At 43.6% G+C, this 21,515-nt stretch overlaps 1 protein-coding gene across 2 annotated transcripts in view; it reads right to left on the bottom strand.

Annotated features, from left to right (window-relative positions):
* The window catches only part of sgcd (sarcoglycan, delta (dystrophin-associated glycoprotein)), a 458,641-nt gene that overhangs the window by 417,914 nt on the left and 19,212 nt on the right, over positions 1-21,515 (bottom strand). Inside the window, exon 3 of one of the 2 annotated variants that reach the window (XM_039618529.1) lies at positions 5,573-5,831. The gene's annotated coding sequence lies outside the window, so the exon portion shown is untranslated. Of the gene's footprint in view, positions 1-5,572; positions 6,320-21,515 lie in introns of those variants that run through there. The other variant, XM_039618530.1, reaches the window with a different exon arrangement.

Genomic DNA, 21,515 nt, shown 5'->3' with positions numbered 1-21,515 from the left:
TGTGCACTGTTAGAGGAAGAGGCCATCACCAAACTGTTTCAACAACAAACTGCACCCAATGTGTGCTTGCTTTGATGAATTACTACATTATGTAGTTTTTTATATATACACCTGTGTTCCAATTCAAGGTAGAGCATTGTTCTGTGCTTTAAATGTATTTATTTATTCATTTCTTATCAACACAATAACAATCTTGAATTTTATTACAGAAAACAAGCACTAAAAAACTATAAAGAAAAAGAGGTAGACAGATGTTATGACTTATTGTTTTACCTGTTGAGCTGCCATATATATACACTTATTAATTAGGGGTAACATAATGGCTGCACTGATCTGTTTGTGTCATCACACAGTTAGCAATTTGCATGAACATGAATCCTGTGCAACTGGTCCATCGCAGCTGCTGAGCAATCTTTGTCATAAACCCAAGTTATTTTGCACCAGTTGTTACTTTCATATTTTGTATTTATTATTGTTACTAATGTTCACTGTTCTTAGAAAAGCTTCACAAATATGGTACAATACTGGAAATAACTGGCAGTGCACAACTGTGCACATAAAAATACATTATCTATCCATCTGTTGACACACACACACACACACACACACACACACACACACACACACACACGTATGTGTCCCAAGGCTAAACAAGGACACTAAAGGCTGTCATCAGACCACTAAAATGAGTTGATTTGTTTAAGGTGTCGTGATGCTGAAGGACACGGAAGGTTGTCCTCTGGCACCAAATCAGCTTTTAGGTGTTGTCCTCTGAGGTCTAATGTAGTTATGCATCACGTGATCATATGCTGTGCGCGCGTGTGTGTATAATTGGTGTGCATACAGGCTAGCATTTCTACCTTAAGTAATCCTTGAGTGATTGCTGGGTTAGAGGGGAGCCGTGGGAAGAAACGGCTCAGAGCCTCTTCTGCTCTAATGCAGTATTCATCACTACACCTTTCCCAAAATTTATTATTCATGTTTCTTTACCAGCTGTCATGTCCAAGTGACCCATATCATAGTGCCGGCTTCTGACGGGAACACTGTTGTTGTCTGCTCTTGATCAGCACCTGCAGTCCCCCACTGTTCCTATAAATCCCTCCCTTTATTCTGTCTTGCTCTTTCAACAATTTTCTGCCTTGTCATCTCTCACCTTCCCATCCTCCTCCACTAGTGTCATCTGTTTCCTTTTACTGTCTGTTGTTTCTCATAGATGTCTCAGGGGAAATGACAAAAACAATTCAAACTTTAGCACAAAACATGATGTGTGTCTGTGAAACCATTGGTTGTGGTAGAATATGCCCTGGTTCAAGTCTCTGCATTAGCCGGTTCTTTAGTGTAATAAATGTCAAAAATATTAATCAGCACAATAAATCAAAGGCTATCAGAAGGGCAGAAGATGTAATTTGTTCTGTTACTTTTTTCAAACATAACTTGTAAAACTAAGATTTAGCTCTTTTTTGTCTAACGACAAACAATTTTTGCTGTGATTTCAAATATGTTGTTGCTCTGCAGTCACATAGTGAAATTCTGAAAGCTTAAAAGCAGATACACTATAAAGAAAAACCATGAAATGTAGCATAGTACACGAGATGTAATGCCAGACATTAATATGTGTATTTTGATAGAAAAAATTAAAAGAAAACTACTTAAAAGTAGACTTGTGAGGCTGCAGAGCTCTGTGTGCACACTGCTGAGTAAAGAGACACTGCACTTTTACATCCCACACTGTAAAGCACTGTTTGTGCTCGCTGCAGTTTTCATTATGTGTGACTGAAAAGTTGCTATTATATTGAGCAGTTATACTCTCTTCCTCTCTGAAGCTCCAAGTTAAGTTCCACATTGAAAGAGCAACAGAAAACCAGAACTCTGAAGGTCTCAAAGACAGAGACGCAGCTTTGACACCTAGCTCATAGCTTTGCACAACCCACTTATTCTGCTAACATCTCCCTCTGCTATTCCGATTAAATTAACCCTCTCGTTGTCAACTATCACAGCAATATCAAAAACGAGATGCCTTTTTTCAGCATTAAATAATAGCGCAAACAGCAGTAAATTGCCTGCCGCAAACCATTAGTAAATCTGGTGCTCGGCCAGAACGAAATCGATGTTGACACAGCAGATAATTGTCACACGCTGACATCATTAAATTACAAATCATGAGATCTTTCAAGTGGGATCTGCAGCCATAAGTGACCATGTGTGAGCGTTTATTCATTTACAGTTAGTATGAAGATGTAAAATGCTTGTACGATATAACAGGACAAAGAGGTTATTCCGAAAGTGAGACGGTTACTATATTTATATATAAGCTTCCCCTTTTATGGTGACATAATCAGTGGTGGCTTGCATGAGTAATCACAGAGCTGACAGCTGGATGTATGTTGCTGTAATTAAGGCTAGAATTTCAACATATTATTCACTACGTTGAGTTTTTAAATACAAGACAGCTGAGTCAAAAAAAGGCTGTTACTAGACAGTCATAGAAGAAGAAAATTACATTCGAAAATAGTAAGTTTATAGTAAAAAATTCATTAGCCTTCACAAGAACTGGCTCAAAGTTAAGGTCCAATTCAATTTACTTTTATTTATATAGCGCCAAATCACAGCAACAGTCATTGCAAGGTGCTTGGTGACAGTGGGAAGGAAAAACTCCCTTTTAATAGGAAGAAACCTCCAGCAGAACCAGGCTCAGGGAGGAGTAGCCTCTGACCAGCTTGGAGTGATCGGAGGAGATCAAGACAAAAGACATGCAGGGGAAGAGAGACAGAAATTAATAATATGTAATGATTAAATGCAGAGAGGTGTATAAAGACACAGTTAGTGAAAAGGTGAGTGAAGAAGAAACACTCAGTGCATTATGGGAAGCCCACAGGAGCGCAGACCTATGGCAACCTAACTAAGTGATGGTCACCTGATTCAGCACCAACAACAAGATTTAGTTCAGTTGTTAAAACAATATTCATATTTAGAAATGAAACCACAAAAAAATACAAAAAATAAAGTTTATTTATTTATCTTGATAAACTGCCCTGAGCCATCCCGCTCCCACCATGTGTTAATAGACCTCTCTGCACTGAATCATACTTGTTATTAGTCTCCGTCTCTCTTCCACAGTATGTCTTCCATCCTGTCTTCCTTCTCTCACCCCAACCGGTCGCAGCAGATGGCCCCGCCCCTCCCTGAGCCTGATTCTGCCGGAGGTTTCTTCCTGTTAAAAGGGAGTTTTTCCTTCCCACTGTCGCCAAAGTGCTTGCTCATAGGGAGTGATATGATTGTTAGGTTTTTCTCTGTATGTATTATTGTAGGGTCTACCTTACAATATAAAGTGCCTCAAGGCGACTGTTGTTGTGATTTGGCGCTGTATAAATAAAACTGAATTGAAATGAACCATACATGCAGTCCCCATCACTGCGCCTTACCAAATTAAATTACTACAAACTAATAAAGAACCAAAGACTGACTCATTTCATAAAAACAATGCAAGCACACATTTAGTTTTTGACCAGTTTTTCATATATAGAGCATTAAAATCTGCATGAATTACAATGATTCAGCTCTGTAGGAACTTTTGTGTTATTTTGCACATTGTCTTATGATGTGGTAACAATTTCTTGTTTTCATTGACTTGCAGATATTTCAGTCACATTCTTCAACTCACTGGGACATTTAGAGATTTACTAGGAAATTGGGAGAGTTTTTGCAATAGTCGGTGATGAAAGTCAATCAGATATTCATATGGACTGGTCTCAGCAGTGCTGCTAGCAGTTGTGTTGTCTGAACTGCCATTAGTACTAACCGTGCCAATAATAAAGGGCTGTCACTTCACAGCACCCACTCGCTCGACAGCGAGTGATTCGTGTTAACGCTCACTGAAAGTACGAGTTTGTTCAGTGAAGACGACTTCCAGTTACTTGGGATACCTTTGTTTTCTTTAAAACATGTCGAACGCTTTTCTTGTAAGAGACATTATGAGCGCTTTGATGATGGCGAAGAGCACTTTCGTTCCACCACTTTTACTTTATCTACCACCGACATGTATTGCTCTCATTTGCAGCCTTCGATGTGCTTTTTAAAAAAAAGTGCGATTCAGACAGGGTTGTAGGAAAGGATGCGAGTAATCTCTGATGAGCTCTCCAGAAGAGCCAAAACAAATGTGCACACAGAAAATGACAGATTTCTAAGAGTTGATAAACTGCACGCCAGCAAGAAGTTTGCAGTCGTTTCAAACCCAACAATCTGACCAGAACACCAAATCATTTGTTTGCTTGGACGTGTTTTGCAGGGTGGACGTCCTTTGATTGAGAGAAGACTCTGCTGTTACTATTTACAGATACACACATTTTCAGGAGCTTTGAGGACTTTCAGCATTATGGCTCAAAGCACTCAAGATATTCAATTTTTATGGTATGTACGCTAGATGGACCGTAAATGCATCTGACTATTCTTGGAGCCGATGAGCCAGCAGGTTATATCCCATATTCAACAAAAGCAGTTCAATCTAGTCAACATATCCACCAAGAAAGCCCGAAGAGCAACGATCCGAGGACTACAGGGGACTACGGAATGCAGTCTCCCTTTGGATTTCTATACGGAGACATGGTCCAGTGACACCACCACACGAGGGAACACACTAGTGCCAAATTTTAGACTTACAGTATCGAATCCTCTCTCTGTGAAAAATGCTGCTTAATTCAGCTGAAGTTGGCACACACTCTGAAACTGAACAGACTGTACAGCGAACCCCTGAATGCAATTACCCCACATCTGTGTTTCCATATACAGACGCCACACAGTAATTCTATCCGACAGAAACTAACCTAGGCATTACTGAATATTTTAGAGTACTTTGCATATAACCTGGATACCAAGTAGATCCCTACATGCAGGAGGAAGGTCCATGTCCAATGCCAATTACACGTACCACTTCAAATAAGTGCTAAGCATGTCGATGCGAGCCGCTAAGTAATTCTGCTGTAAAAGTGTAGCCAGAATAAGCCAATAGAAATCAGCAGAAGAGATTCTGATATCTAAGATGTGAAAAAATGAAAAAGTATACCCACAAACTTGAGCTGGCTGGTTTTTAGGAAGGACAACAAGTATAATATAATGAACCTTGCGCTCTAAAAAAGGATTCAATATACTCGAAATACCTGCAGCTCATCTCTAATTCCTGTGCACTCACACCAGCAGACAGATCATGACAAACTCTCTGCTTCCAGAAATCCACTTAACACGAAACACCTCTGGCTTCTCAGCTGCAGTGCCATTCATTTCTGCTGAGCAGAAACACGGCGAGAGCCACACTGCTACAGACAGTGGATGATGCAGACAGTAGTAAACAGGACAGAGTGCCAGCCCCGACTAATGACAGAAAGCTGGGGCAAGCCCAATAGTGGACTCAGCTTCTGGTGAAAATTAGCTCTGGAAGACTACAAAGTAACCCAGCAAAGCAAAAACAGAATCTGCCACATCACCGAGACTGAGCCGTTTCTCTCCAAAGTGCAGAATCAAGGTTGCTGAGGATGAGCAGGCTAGAGTAAGCCACAGAGTAAAGTAATAGCAGCCTTACCTCTTAGTCAGATGCCAAAATCGCAGGCTTGGGAAGTCAGAAAATCATAGAGCTGGTTAAGCAGCTACAGGAATTCTCAGCTGGTCAGAAGGAAACTCTTAGGATCCAATTTCTTCTGTTATTTTGGGGATAATCTCTTTAGTTTAGAGGCTGGAGTCCAGCAGCAGCAGCAGCAGACGGCTCATTTCCATGTGCAACACAGGTGCCTCTGACATGCTTCTTCTTCCCTTCAGGGGACCGGGGCGCCTCAGACTGCGATCTGGCCGGGGCAAAGAAGTGGATAAGAGTATTGACAGCTGAAGTAGTAATATTCCTGTCGGCGCAAAGAACTGATCATCCTTCTGTGTGAATTAAAGCGGAGACGAAGAAGATCCAGTGCACCAGAGCCGCAGAGCGCACAGCCGGCGCAGCACACTCTCTGTCGCTTAAATCCCCCCAAAATGGGCTGATGCTGGGCAGAAGGCAGGCAGATCAACACAGCGCGGAGAGAAGAGGTGCTGTTGCATCAACATTGCTCTGAGTCTAGTTTTCTGTTTGTTTAAATGGGGAAAAAAACCCTGGAAAAAATCACCAAAAGAGCTCCAACAGAATCACCACCGGCATCATCTCCTCTCCGGGGCTTCCTCAAGTCTGCACGGGACCGATGTGACTGAGACAGACAGAGAGAGAGAAAGAAAGAGTGAAAGTGTGCGCATGCATGCATATATGTGTATGTGCGCGCGCGCAATACAGGAGGACAGGCGGAGAGAAGAGAGCGGAGAGCTGCGAACAGGCAGGAGGCTGCGAGCGCAAGTGGAGCCAGAGAGCGATGTGAGAGGAGAGGATGCTCAGAGGAGGAGGAGGAGGAGGAAGGTTGAGGGGGAGATGCCTGGAAGAGAGAAAGTGAGAGAGAAAGTGAGCAGAGGGGAGGGAGAGAGAGAGGGAGCTGCTTGCACCGTCAGTGACTACATTAACAGAACTGAGTAGGTGGAGTTTTCCTTGCAGTAGCGGAGCGGGGATCATGGTTTGAAACGGAGAGAGAACAAAAAAAAAAAAAAAAAAGCGACACACGAGAGAGGATGCAGAGAAGAGGCTGAGTTCTAAAATCACTGACAGAGGGAAGAATCAGGGTGTTTAAAAGGTTAAAGAAACCTGAGAGGAGGGATTCTCTCCCAAAGCAAAATGGAATTTGTGCACAGAGTGGAGGTGCTGGTGTCTGCTGGGGGTTGGCAGAGTCCTCCACCTCCAGTGAAGCTGGCACCCCGACAGCCCGCCTCTTGCCAGGGGTCGTAAACATTGATTAGAATATTTAAAGACGCACGCGCTCACGCACGGGAAGGAAACACGTGGGCACTTTAAGACCCTGGCGTAGGCACACACACACGATACACCAGGAACGTATATTTACACAGCTGCACTGTATAAACTTTATTTATAGACTTCTTTCAGCCTTCTCTTTATTTGGATATGGATTTCACTTTATTGCCTATTTTGTGCTCCGTCTTTAATTTTTTTGACTTTATAGACATATTTATGTGTTTGATCATGTATTTACACATTTCATATAGACCACTTTGTGCTCATTGCAGATTGTGTTGTAACTGTAGGGAATGTGTGTGAAGCACTGTAGTATTTTTCCATGCAGATGCGCTGTTTCCTGTCAACACATTCTCATGTTAGGGGACCGGCTTCTGTCAGGGTCAAGCAGTAAAACTCACTATTCCTTCAGCTCTCCATAGAGTGCCATGTTAAAATGCCTTCAGCCATGAAAATAACAGTTTCCTCTTAAAGTCATAAAAATAAAATCCTTCCATTCTGATATTTTCCAGGCCTAAAATCAGGAGTATGGTTTACTTGATTGACAAATATAGTGGCCTGAAGTTGTTGTCCCCCCTCTCGGCAGTCACCAAAATGACTCCTCACTCCTCATTTACATGCAATTGAGGTCAAGCTGGCTTCCTGTGAATCTAACAGCATGACTCAGTATTTATGGAAGATCTTGAAATACTCTGAGAGTAGCCATTGTTGCTCTACAGTGAAGATAAATATTCAGGGTGCTGAATTTATTCCTTATGTCCAATATTTCTAGAAGCACATTTTGCTGGATTACTTTCATGTGCAAAGTCATGTTGTTTGAAAATGAGCCACCAATAGAAGTTTTGATTTGTTGGCTGTCATTGGTTTGTCGGTGTCCAATACTGGGAAACAAAGTGATATCAGCAGGTAAGACTCTTCTGTGTATGGAGTAAGAAGGTCCACATTTGAGGCTGGAGATGGTGGTGGTTGAATGATTGTACGTGTTCATCATTCATCATTTCCACACTTCCCAGTCGCCGTCTGCGTAACCAACCATGCTATGCACCCTGCTAGTGAATTTCAAGCATCGAGGTGCCAACTTCTAATCTCCCTGAAGAGATGAAGTTTAAGGCATGCAATGCATCTAGCATGATTTAATGCCTCTGGGAAAATCCTCCCCCCCCCAAAAAAAAAAAAGCTTTGAATGCAGCTTTTGCCGATCAAAAGTGAAAATGGATTCTGTGGAGCTCATTTTGCACCCAAGATGTTTTTAGAGAACTATTTGTGTGCATAAAGAGAACATTTGAAGGCTGGAAGCAGACTGCCTGGATGACGTGTTCATCCAATCAGGTGCAGGTCAGAGTTTGTCATCACTGACACCTGCTGTCCTCCTACAGCCACACTCTGCTAGAAGCTAACTCAATGAGCATCTTCCTTTTGTGACAGCATGAACCCGGTGCATACATACCAGTGGACACCTACCATTTATCAGCCAGGACACCAGGAGCTTTCTGTTTTGCACTTCATCATCACACATTCTTCTTTTCCTTGAATTTGCTGATTAGGTTTAGTCACAAAACACTACTTGGTCTATTACTTCTGTAGGTAAAAACACAAGCGTCCACCACAATTTGATTTATGATGGTTGCCCGGTCTATTTAAATGGACGAGGTGCATACGCGATGAGATGTGAGTGACAGATCTGCACTAAAGCTGAAACTGGTTGGGTCACGGCACAGACAAAGCAATGTTATTCAACACTCTGAGAATGAAAATGGGATCGTTTTTGCTTTTCCTTTGGCATGCACTTGAATTTAGTGTATTAAAAATATGTATGCACAAAATTGCCTCCTCAGGTGACATTTCAAAGTTGAAAATGCTATCCTGTTAGTGCTCTGAAGTAGAAAAGCAATGCTTGTAATGCACCTTTGACATTTCTGCGCTTGCAAAAACATGCAAGTACAATATGTGCTTTTATTTGTGTAGGTGTCATTCTAAAATGAGCATAATATATACGCCCCACTGCACACACACACACACACAGCGAGATACACAATTGCTTAAAGAGCAAAATTTTCCACAACTATACACACATACATTGCACCTGAAATACACACACCTAATTTGCTGAGAAAGCTTTTTGCGCTGATGCAATCAATACTTGTTATGAAAATAATACTGGCCTGTTTGTTAAGTGATGGAAGGTTAAGGGGAAAAAAAAAAAAAGAAAAAACACAGTACATAAATTCTTTTCATTGTAGAGGCACATTTATCAAAATCTGTTTTTCTTCTTCTTTGGTTGAGTGCAGCAAACAGCATGTCTGAGCAGCGCATGCAATTATAAAGACATGCTTCTGTAAGCAGGCGTCTATATTAGCAGCTGGAAAGCCAGCTTACTGCCACTGAAGACTGAGAGCGTCTCAGGACACAGTTTATGGTCAAATGAAGAGGATGATTATAGGTGACCTTTGCCAATAGCAATTAAAATAAACTGTTTAGTCCCTAATTTTGAGCTTAAGTAAGGGATGGGTTAGCTCCAGCTTAAGTAAACAAACATTCTTTAAAAAAAAAAAAAAACTGCTGGAGATGCATTCAAGGCAACAGCTTAGTGGAGATAACGCAAGTATTCAAGGCCAGAAATGTGACAAAGGAGAGACAGATCAGCTTAAGAATCCTAAATACAAATATGTGCCTGTTGTTCTCTTTGATGCAGGAACACAGTGACGCACACTGATAGCAGACATGCATATCACAACTATGACCTGTGGGGTGAAAAAGACTTTTGAAATCTTATAATGGGACAAATTTTTGTCAAAGATTTTTAAAATTTGACTCATAATTCTAAACATGAAGTTCTGGCTGCCAAGCGGTGAGGACTTTATGAAGCTGTCAAAGGAAAAAGGCGAACACGTGTCGCACTAACGTCTGTGTAAAATCTAACTGAATGTCGGGATGTCCACTTTTTTCATACGCTTTCAGCTGCTCAATAACTTGTTATCAGTCCCATACGTGAGGCCAGTAGGGGGCCTCCTCTGCCTAGTAGTGGGGAAGTTACAGTCCTGATCAAAAGTTTAACACCGCTTGAAAAAATGGCAAAAAAAAAAATTAAAAAAAAAATCCTATTTTGCATGGTTGGATCTTAACAAGGTTCCAAGTAGAGCTTCAACATCCAACAAGAAGAAATGGGAGTGAGACAAAACATTTTTTTGCACATGCAATTTATTGAAAGCAATGCTTAAACTGAAACAGCTGATCAAAAGTTTAGGACCACACCTCCAAAACACTCGTAACCACCCCAAAACAAAGTTCCAAACATGAACTCAATAAGTAGCTTCACCGTTATTGTTGCTCACTTCAAAAAACAAGCGTTTCGATGAGGTGAGTGGGAACATTTCTCCAAGTGGTGAAGACGGCCGCACAAAGGGCATCTACTGCCTGGAACTGTTGTCCATTTTTTGTAAACTTCCCTTGCCATCCATCCCCAAAGGTTTTTAAATCGGATTTAGATCAGGGGAACACGCAGGATGGTCCAAAAGAGTGATGTTATTCTCCTGGAAGAGGTCCCTTGTACTGCGGGCATTGAGTACTGTAGCGTTGTCCTGTTGAAAAACCCAGTCGTTACCACACAGACGAGGGCCCTCAGTCATGAGGGATGCTCTCTACAACACCTGGACATAACCAGCGGCCGTTTGACGCCCCTGCACCTCTCCTGAAGTTCCATTGTTCCAAAAGAGCAATACAATTCCACATTTGGAGGTTGAGGAAATGGCAGAAGCTTAAAAAACAAACAGTTATCAGTAGCGTGAAAGTTTGAGGTCTGCCTTTTGGACAGTTATGCACTGTTTAGGTTCCAAAAATCCAACCAAAGTACTTTGTCTGCCTACGATTTACCACTACAGATGCTATATGCAGTTCTTTAAATGGCTGCATCATCAGTATTATTTTATTGCTTTCTGTTAATCACATATTACAATGAATGAAAACTCTACTGTAGCTAGGAAGTGGAGGGCCACCCACTACCCATATATGGCATTGAAAGTTTTGGGCATAATGAAGTAAAGCACTGGTGTCCTAGCATTACCTTTGCTTAGTTGAATTCTATATTTTATTTAATTTATGTGTAATTTTATTTTTGTGAGACTAGAACCTTCCAAAGCTGCTGAGGAAATCAACATTTTGAAGAGCTGCATGCAAGCTAAACACGACTCTGCAAAATGTATGAGGAGAAAAATACCCAAACACCAACGACTAGCTGTTATTCAGCTAAAGCGCTAAATGTGTCACTCAGAGGGAGTTTCACAGGCTCACTGTTGGTCATGTGGCAGAGGAGATGCTCCAGGGTTTAGTTTTGGTTACACAAAAGTGCTCCACTATTAGTCACTGAAAGTAATATAATACTGAAGGCAGGTAAAATTATACTTAATATCTTAAAATCATTGTTGTGCTGACATTTCAAGTGTTTGTACTTTGTAATTATTGGACCCAGATACTCTGTATAAACTGCCAAATAGAAAAAGATAAAGATGAATGTTTTCTCAGCGATGCAGTTTTATTGAAGTCAGATAATACAGTGTTGCTGCCTTATCACTGTAATCACTGCAGTCAGTTTTACAGCCTGATGCAAAAGAGTATGAAAAAAAATAATGTAATTCAGCTGTTTTCTTTACATTGTGGAACGATCGTTGTCGCAGACTTCAGGCTCCACGCTGGTTATTTAAGAGGAATTAAACTAATAGTCTTGACTCAGCAGCAGCAGCAGTTGTGGCCTCATCCAGCACACATCAGTGCAAAGCTAATGCCAGCGAAGTGTAAACTGGTAAACCGATCACTTCAGTTTTCTACTTTTGGCAGTGACTTCCTCCTAATTGTCATTTTATGTTTCACAGACTTAATGAAACAATCTACTGGCTCAAAATCAGCAGGTAGTCGTGAGTCATCTGTAGAAAGCCAAATGAGTTTGGAATGGCCGTTGTCTAACTGTACTGGTTCTTATGCAATGTTATGTCATATTATTAAGACTGACTGAAGTTAATGATGAGCGCTCTGTTGCTTTTTTCCTCTTGTGGCTTACTTTAGAGATATTTTTGTGCCATCTTCAGGTCAAAACTTTAATTTGTGCTTTTGTTTACGATCTACAAAACTAATGGCACTCCATCAGCCTCAGGCAAACACTAACAAGCGACAGTTTGTGTTTAAATGCAATGTCAATTATTTACTTGATAAAGATGTGAAAGTAGAAAAATACTGGTGCAGTCTACACAGAAGTTTTCATCCCACATTTTCAGACACATTTTTGATTGGCTCAGTTCTGCAGGACACTTTTCTAAAAGTCTGGCTTTTATCTTTTTGTCTAGTGGCTGTGAAGACAGCTGGTGAGCTGTCCTCATGGATAAAGTGCAGGTTAACGTGTCACTGTCTTTTGCTGCCTACACTGTGCCCTACAGGGAGTCACCACAAAGACACAAGGGATGCACAGAGAAAAGAAAATGCAGCCACAATAAAGACCGAGAAACCTCAGATGGCCGGGTGAAGCTGCTGAAAGGAAATTCTATAGGCTTTTTTTCCTCTTGTTGCTCGTTTTCTGTTATTTTGAGTCTTTTTCCGAGTTTCGTGATGTGACAACGAAACCTGTGAGTCTCACAAAAAAGTATTGGTCAGAAAGAATTGTATCTATCTATAAAGCTAAAACTGCACCAGGGGTGCCAAACGTAAGGCACGTGGACCAGAATTGGACTCGTGAAGTCTCCAATCTGGCCCAGGGGATGGCTTTAGAAAATGTAAAGATTTTAGATGTATTTTAACAGGTTTTAGGGCATTTTCTACTGATAAAAGCTCCCCTGTCACCATGGATACTACACCAAAGTAAATATGTAATAGATAAACTATTAAAAAAAAAATCTGTTTTTTCCACTATAAACTGAGAAATTTGTGATTTTTTTAACACAGTAAATCTTCCAGTTTATAATTACATGACAGTCTGCACGATGGGCTAAAAGACTTTAAAAAAGTCAATTTCTTTATCATGTAAAACAAAAAACAAAAAAACTGACATGTATTGTTGAAACTGCACTTCTTTTTCAAAGTGCCGCACAATGTAAAATGAGTTTGACATCCCTGAATTAAACAGTTACCCAAGGAGAAAAAACATGTCTAAGGAGATTATTGCATAAAACAGTAAGAACAAGCTTTGCTCTGCAAAGTTGCACTGAAACATTTGTCCTTCACATGGGGGGGGGTGGATTTTGTCCCTCAGGAAATTTTGGCCATCTGATGCTTAATTTCCTGAATTTTAATTAATGTTTTTTTTATGAAGCAGCTCACCAAAATTAATTCTATAACAAAACATTGAGTGGATGTATGAGCTCATGATTTACTTTCACAAATAGACAGTAGCGGTTTTAGATACGGGCGACACGGGCGGTTGCCCGGGGCGGCATCGTGGTGGGGGGCGGCATCACGGGCATCGGCAAAAAAAAACAAAAAAAACAATGCTCGTACTCATGCTGCCCCGACATCAGCCAGGGCATATTGGGAATGTCGTAGACACCGATCGGTTTTCTATCGCCCATTTGCTGGGAGTAAGGGCGCCCCGTTTATGAGGTGCGCCTGCTGCTTATGCACAGGGAGGAGAGGGCGGGCGGCGGGGATTCTCTGGCTGGCTGGAGCAGCATCTAATAACCAACTCGCAAAATAAAACAAAATTAAAACAAACCAACAAACACGAAAACACCAGACATCATGATACAGACTTATAATTTGCACCGATGTTTTTTCAAAATTCTATACACGAAAAGTGAGCGCGAGAGCCCTCGGTGCGCCTGCTTGCTGCTGAAGTCAAAGTAAACTTTATTGTCATCTCCGCTATATACAGTCCAGTATATAGAGAGACGAGACGACGAGGCTCCAATTACAGCAGTGCAAGTAAACAAACAATAAATATCAGAAGAGAAAAAAAATAAATATACACTTTAGGACTAGGGATAAAGGGATCAATAACAATTTAAAATTTACAGTTTGATGATTTAAAGTCTCACACACAACCTGTTGAAAGGGGAGGGGCCGGCTGCTTCCAAATAGAGCACATTTCCTTCAAAATGTTGTAAATCCAAGTCCATTATGTTGTCATGATTTGAATCCTGGGTTGTGTGAAATCCCAGAAATACACCCTAGACAAAGCGAATCTGTGAACTAAGGTGCAGGTCTATTAGGTTATGTTGTGGTGATCCTCAGGTTGGGGGATGGGTGTTCATACTGGAGTGCAAAATTAAAACCAATGGAAGATGGACAAGAAAAGTTCAAAGCTATCAGGTGATCAGTTTAGAAAAATAGAAAAGAAGAGAAGGAGAAACGAGCAAAAGATACAGGTAAGCAGATGTGTCATTGGATAATGGCAGGTCATCCTGAAACAATCAGAATCAGAAAACTTTATTAATCCCTAAGGAAATAATGTGGGTTACAGTTGCTCCAAGAAGAAATGGTAAAAATAGTAACAGTAACAGACTAAACTCCAAACAATACATTATAATATTAATTAGTCATTGTCAATTGTTGATTTGTTCTGTTCTCATTGTATGACACATTATAGCCGTTTGCATACTATGCATACTCTCTCTCTCCTTATGTGTGTGTGTGTGTACAACAGTTTTATGTTAATGTACAATCCTTAATATGTTTTGTGTGTGTGTGTGTATGTGGGGGGCCAGAGGGAGTGTTCGCCCAGGGCGCCAAACAGGCTAGGACCGCCACTGCAAATAGAGAGTGGAAAAAAGAGCTATTGTTAAAGGTAAAAAGACGCTGGAGGCGTTGATGCCTTCTTGTACAAAGTTCTAGCAAAATAATTCCTTCAATTCTTTCGTTTTTATTGGGACAGACAAATGTATGTGTTCCAAATATATACTGAGGCTGTGCATCCCCATAAATGTACTCATTTAGTTTGCTGGGCTGTGGGAGTGTCGCATGCTGGAGTTATGACATTATAAATACGAACAAAATGTAAATTTTTAATATTACCGAAGCACTCCAAAATTGAACGCTCATTTATTCGAATGATTGCTTTGAAAACGAAAAAGATGCACTTTATCTTCAGTTAGTGTGCTTTTGCGTGTGGAGAGGTGCTCTTTGTTCAGATGGCGCCTCGCTGTCGGCTCGCTGCCTGTTAGAATAACTGCGAAACATCACTTGCTAATTCCTCTTGCCTGTCAGGATGTACTTGGCAAGTGAAAGCAGGCTGAGACTGCTGATGGTGAAACAGAGATGGATAAACAGCTCTTTGTACCAAATGGAAGCTACACAGCTAGAAACAAAGCTCACGCTCATCTAAATTATGCATGCATGTGATGTGAACTCATTGCTTTAATGCTCTCTTGGAAGTAGTAAACGTGCAGATGCTATGGGGTAAATGTATATATGCCCAGAACAGAAAGCACAAACCGATGAAAGAAATTACACACAAGAGTCATTTCCATGTAAAAAGATGTGACTAATCTCGCACAGTTGTTGCTCGGTAAAGTGAGAAAATTCAGGTCGACATGCTTTTAGAAACAATAACAAAACATTAATGATTGTCAAGTCTCTCTTCCATTTTGCTGGCTGAGCTGTAAGAATGTAAGAACAAAACGGTGACTAACAAAAGCTGAGTCATGCACATCACTTATACTGCTGCTTAAAAAGAAACGACTTACATTATAAAATCAGTAATAAAAATATGGAAAATTCCTTATTAATGAATATTTGCTCAAAGAGGTGATTTCATTTCATTCTCAAAGCTGTTTTCAAAGGAGGCCTCTTTTTTGTGCATTTGAGAGATTTCTTTAAAAGATTCTTTTAGAAGCTGAAGGAGGTTTGAGCTTTCTTGCCCTCAAGATTTCCAGAAATCTGTAAAACAGTTCTGATGACCGCAAGTCATAATGGAGAAGAATATAATACGACTAACAATAACAGAATAGTGAGACGATGAGGGTACTCGAAGTGGTCAAGGGCAGACAGATGTACTGCGCTGCACAAGTTTGAAAGCAAATATTCATGAAAAGCCAACCGGCTTCTAGTTCTGGTCAGACCTCGAGTTCAGCCATGGACACTCGTTCTCAAAGAACTGCATTTGTAAAACCATTTGTCATTAAATTAAAGGCTTAATCATGGTTATTTTCATCACTGTATTTCATAGTTGTGCTGTTTCCACAAACTATTTAGTGGATCTGTAAAGCATTTATGTCTTGATGCATGCATGCAAAGCATTTACTTAAACATGCAGTCACATTTTTAAGAATGCACGTTCTGCTTGATAGCGTGGCTCACCCAGTAAAAAAGGAAAAACAGCATCCATAATAAAACAAACACACAAAAAAAAGAAGGATGAACCTAATAAGATGTGGTTTTCTGTCGCAGGTTTCAAAGAACAGCAGACTGAATGAAACTGACAGGCTGAAAAGTTGGAAGAGGGAAAGAGGAAACAAAGAGAGACAAGCTGCCGAAATCATGGGAACAGAACGATGAAGTGCACTTATTGCATGTGTGCTGTGCACCAGCACCAAAATTAGCTCTTGGTGGCCGTGTTCCTGCCAGGGACACATCTGCGGATCTCATCTACTGTCATCTTCCATCCCCATCCCATCCCTGCAGAGTGTTTTGGAGAACTACTCTGAAGCAATGCAATATTAGTTTAATGTGCAGATTGTGTGCAGTCTTATCTGCATTTGGGCTTAAATCTGTAGGGTTTTTTTTTTTTAAATCAGACATCATTTGCATTTGATTATTAGGGTTGATCTGCAATGAGAAAATTGGATAATAAAGCTTGACATGTTGGGTAGGTGTTTTGTTAACGAGGGGATCCTTGAGTCAATAGTAAACAAATCTGTCATGAGTGAATTATATTTTTAAAAAGTTTTCTCTACAGTGATTCTGTTATTGTCTGTTCTGTAGCTCTGCCTGTTCGATTTTTCTAGATAAGCCTCAAGAAGCCTGACAATTAATATTTTAGCAAATAGACACGGTCACTTCTTCTTTCTCTAGGACAGATTTAGAGTCTAATTTTACAAAAATAGTTTATTCTTTTCCAAACAAACTGTATAGGCTGAATTCTTTTTTAAAATTTGTCTGTTAACCCTTTAAAGCCGGTCGGAGCGGGCACGCTCCGTTTTGCGTAACTATTTTTAAATCCCTGTAGAACCGGAACTGCGTAAACTAGCGCAATAATTTTTTTTGCATATGAAACCGGAGGAGTTGTACTTACATCTTATGCCATCAGCTTGTCGTAGGTCACGGTTTCCTTCCACATATGGCTTTGCAAACATTGCATAAAAAGCGCTTGCAGGAACAAAAACATAATATTCCAGAAACACGCTTTGCCGATCCGATCAGCTGTTGGTAACACTTCCCACATTGAAACAGATGGGCGTTTCTCAATATGCGTACTTGTGCGTACTTGCGTTCTCGTGTACTCGTGATACGTCATCAGTCGGAGACCAAGTACTGTTCCAATTCGAAGTACGCATCAAGCCGAGAACGCGAAAAAGTCCCGGATGTGTTCTCGCTCCGCCCGTTTTATCGAGCATGCATCGGTGTGGACTTGGTACAGCTAAATATCCCAGAATGCATTTCGTCCAAAACTCAACAGCGGACTCCCGGAACATTGTTTTCAAACCCCCCCCCGCTCGCAGTCTTCTCACTACTCAGGTTAAAGAAACTCCAGCAGCTGTCTATAGTATTGAGTGTCCACTAGAATAGAAATAAAAGCGTTCTAACATCTCACCTGCTTGTTTTTATTAAGGTATGTACACGTATGTACATGTACACTATTTTTATTAATAGAGGTTTCACTACTGAGGTTAAAAATGATATTGTAACGTTCTCAAGAACCAGACGTTTTGGTCTCAGTTTGTCCGTTTATTCGGTGACAGGCAAACAGGCCGTTAACTCCGGGGAGAGTGCTCTCATACAATACCTCACTTCAGCCCCGCGCAGTCACACACAACAACAAAGACCCCCCTCCCCTTCCTGCACACATTAACTCCCTTTTTCCTGCAGCACAACCAAACATGTATCTTAAAGAAATAACAACAGTGTGCAGAGATAACCAACATGTCACTGTAAAATAACATTTAACCATCGTTACACTGCCCCCCCAGCAATAAGTTCCTCGTCCCGAGGGAACAACACAGTCTCTGAGGCGGGTGGTAGCCTCACGTTCCCTCCTTGACCTCCTGAGCCCCTGGGGTGTACGGAGCTTCGGGGCTTTGAGGTGGAGAGTCCGAGGAGGGGAACGCAGCTCCGGCCGGGGTCCCTCTGTGCAGGGTCATGGGAGCTCTGTACACGTCCCTCAGGGAAGGAGGGGGGACTGCCCTCTATTGGGGCCATCCGGTCTCTGTGCAGCGCCACTTTCCTCCCTCTAGGAGGCAACTGTACCCTGTAAACAACTTCCCCACTCGCTCCAGGACGCTGCAGGGCCCCACCCAGCTGCTATCCAGTTTAGGACACCATCCTTTCTTTCTCTTTGGGCTGTAGACCCACACCAGCTCCCCAGCACGGAAGTGCCTCCCCTTAGTGGTGATGTCATAATTCCTCTTTTGGCGCAGGCCTGCCTTCGCCAGCTGCTCCCGGGCATAGGAATGTGCAGAATCCAGCCGGTCCTGCAGCCTCCTTGCGTAGTCCCGGCCTGGTGGTGCCTCTGGCGCGTCCGGGGGCTTCCCAAAAGCCAACTCTGCGGGAGTTCTCAGCTCTCTCCCTAACATGAGCAGAGCAGGTGTACATTGGGTGGAGTCTTGCACTGCCAACCTGTAGGCCATGAGGATAAGGGGAAGATGGTAGTCCCAGTCCCGTTGGTGTTCTGAGGTAAGGATGGCTAGCTGCTGGGCCAGCGTCGTGTTAAACCTTTCTACCAGTCCATCGCTTTGGGGGTGAAGTGGGGTGGTGCGGGTCTTCTTAATCCCAAGGCGTTCACACATGGCAGCAAATACCTTGGACTCAAAGTTACGCCCCTGGTCACTGTGGAGAGTCTCTGCTGTTCCAAAGCGGCTGAACATCCCCTCCACTAATACATCAGCGACAGTCTCAGCCTCCTGATCTGGGATGGCATATGCTTCCGGCCACTTGGTGAAATAGTCCATGGCCACAAGGACATAGCGGTTTCCTCTGTCTGTACGAGGAAATGGGCCCATGACGTCCACAGCTACTCGCTCCATTGGAGCTCCTGCTGGTTGCTGCTGAAGCTGAGCCCGGGACTGGTCCTGTGGCCCTTTGTGCGAGGAACATGCATCACAGCTGCGGCAAAAGTCTTCCACATCCCTCCGCTGCTGACCCCAGTAGTAGCCCTGGCGGAGGCGGCGGAGGGTCTTGGAGACCCCAAAGTGGCCAGAGCCAGTGCTCCCATGGCAGGCTTCCAGCACAGCTGACCTCAGCGACCTTGGCACCACAACCTGCCACCTCTCTTCCCCTGTGGCAGGATCCTTCCAGGCACGTTCCAACACCCCCTCCTTCAGCCTGAGAGCTGTAAACTTGGCCCACAGCCCCCTGGTACAGATGGAAAACCCAGTGACCTCATCCCAAAGGGGTCGCTCCTCCTTCTCCAGCCACTGCAGGACTGGCAGCAAGTCAGTGTCTTGTTCCTGCCGTGCCTTCCACTCCGCTGCATCCACCACCAGAAGAGCCCTGCAGGTGAGCTGTGTTGCTCCATCCATTGTTGTGAGTTCCCGCTCTGTCTCCTCTCGCTTCTCACAGTAACAGCAGCCAGCTGCAGCACATGGGCGGCGAGAGAGGCGCTCATGTTAGAATGGTGCGTCCCTGCTCTGTGCTCCACAGTGAAATTGAAGGCTTGGAGCTCTTCCAGCCAGTGAGCTACCTGTCCCTCTGGCTCCCTGAAAGACATCAGCCACTGGAGGGCGGCATGATCAGTTCTGATAACAAATGATGTGCCACACAGGTAGTACTTAAAGTGTCTCACCCCTGCCACCACGGCCAGCAGCTCTCGTCGTGTGACACAGTAGCGCCGCTCACTCCTGTTCAGGACCTGGCTGAAGTATGCCACCACCTTCTCACCTTCCGGCCCAACCTGCGACAACACAGCTCCCAGCCCCACATTGCTTGCGTCAGTGTCCAGGACAAAAGGCAGGGTGGGGTCAGGGGGGGCGAGGACTGGGGACTCTGTCAGCGATCTGCGGAGGGTGTTGAATGCCTGCTGACAGTCCTGGGTCCAGATGAAGTCACGGTCCTTCTGCAGCAGGCGGAATAGTGGTGCAGCTATAGAGGAAAAGCCCTTCACAAACCTCCTGTAATAAGACGCCAATCCTAGGAAGCTTTTGAGCTGTTTCTGGTCCGCTGGTGTGGGCCACTCAGTAATGGTGTGAATTTTCTCCTCCAAAGTGCCGATGCCCTCCTGACCCAGCTTGTGGCCCAGAAACTCCACCTCCCTCCTCATGAAGTGGCACTTGTCGGGTGCAGCTTCAGGCCTGCAGCTGCCACCCTCCCCAACACTTGTCTCAGGGCATCCAGGGCAGCATCAAAGGAGCTCCCGTGTACTAGAAGGTCATCCAGGTAGACCAGACACCGTTGGCGTGGGACACCAGCCAGCACACTGTCCATCAGCCTCTCAAAGGTAGCAGGAGCGTTACAAAGACCAAAGCTCAGGACTTTGAACTGCCATAGTCCCCTGTTGGTGCAGAAGGCTGTCTTCGGTCTGGACTCAGGGGACAGTGGCACCTGCCAGTAGCCACTCCGCAGGTCAAGGGTGGAGAACCAGGAGGATCCGCTACTAAATCGAGAGACTCGTCAATCCTGGGAAGGGGTAAGAGTCCTTTTTGTCACTTTGTTGAGTGGTCTGTAGTCCACACAGAAACGCGTCCTGGGCTGTTTTTCTTAGGCACCATCACCACAGCGGAGGCCCACGGGCTATCAGATGGCTCTATGATGCCCGCCTTCATCATTTCACACAACTCTGTCAGCAGCCTCCTGATGAGCCAGGGGCAGGCGGCGGGGGCGCACTTCAATAGGCTGGGCATCCCCGGTCTCAATGACGTGCTCTACCAAGTGTGTCAAGCCAACATCACTTTCTTTCAGGGCAAAATGTCACTAAACTCTCTTAGTACCTGCCATAGACTCTCTTGCTGCTGTGGAGTCAGCCCCTCACAGTTCTTTGACCAGATGCTCCTCACTGCTGAGAGCCTCTCCTCCTCCCCCGCTTGCTGTTCTGCTGGCGGGTCTGCGGGGGTCTCCGAGGTGGAGGTGGATGCTGCGGCAGATGCTGGGCAGACCGGGGGAGGAATAAGCTGCACCTTCTTCCCATCAGGGAGTATGAGGAAGCCTTTGCCCAAGTCCAGTACACCACCAATGGCTCGCAAAAAATCCAGCCCAAGGATGCAGGCGTCCCTGCACGTCAGCCACCCAGGCAGCATAAGGCACACCGAGGTCCCCACCTTAAACTGGAACACTCCCTCCCTCTAATTGGGGCCAGATCCCGGTCACAGTCTTAAGTCGCACATTAGTCGGTTGCACAGCAGCTCCGGTTGGGACGACATCGGGTCGGACCAGCGTTGCATTGGACCCCGTGTCCAGAAGGGCCGTACAGGAAACCCCCGCAATCATCACTGGAACATGGCAAAAGTCGCCAACCTGGGTCCAGCCCACAGCGATGACCGCACTGGGTGGAAATGGCGGTGGTGTGGGATGTCGCTCTCCCTGG

This window comes from Oreochromis aureus, linkage group 10 (assembly GCF_013358895.1).
Source record: "Oreochromis aureus strain Israel breed Guangdong linkage group 10, ZZ_aureus, whole genome shotgun sequence".
Classification (NCBI taxonomy): Eukaryota; Metazoa; Chordata; class Actinopteri; order Cichliformes; family Cichlidae; genus Oreochromis; species Oreochromis aureus.
Note: the sequence above shows the minus strand (reverse complement) of the source record. Positions and strands in the feature narration are given on the sequence as shown.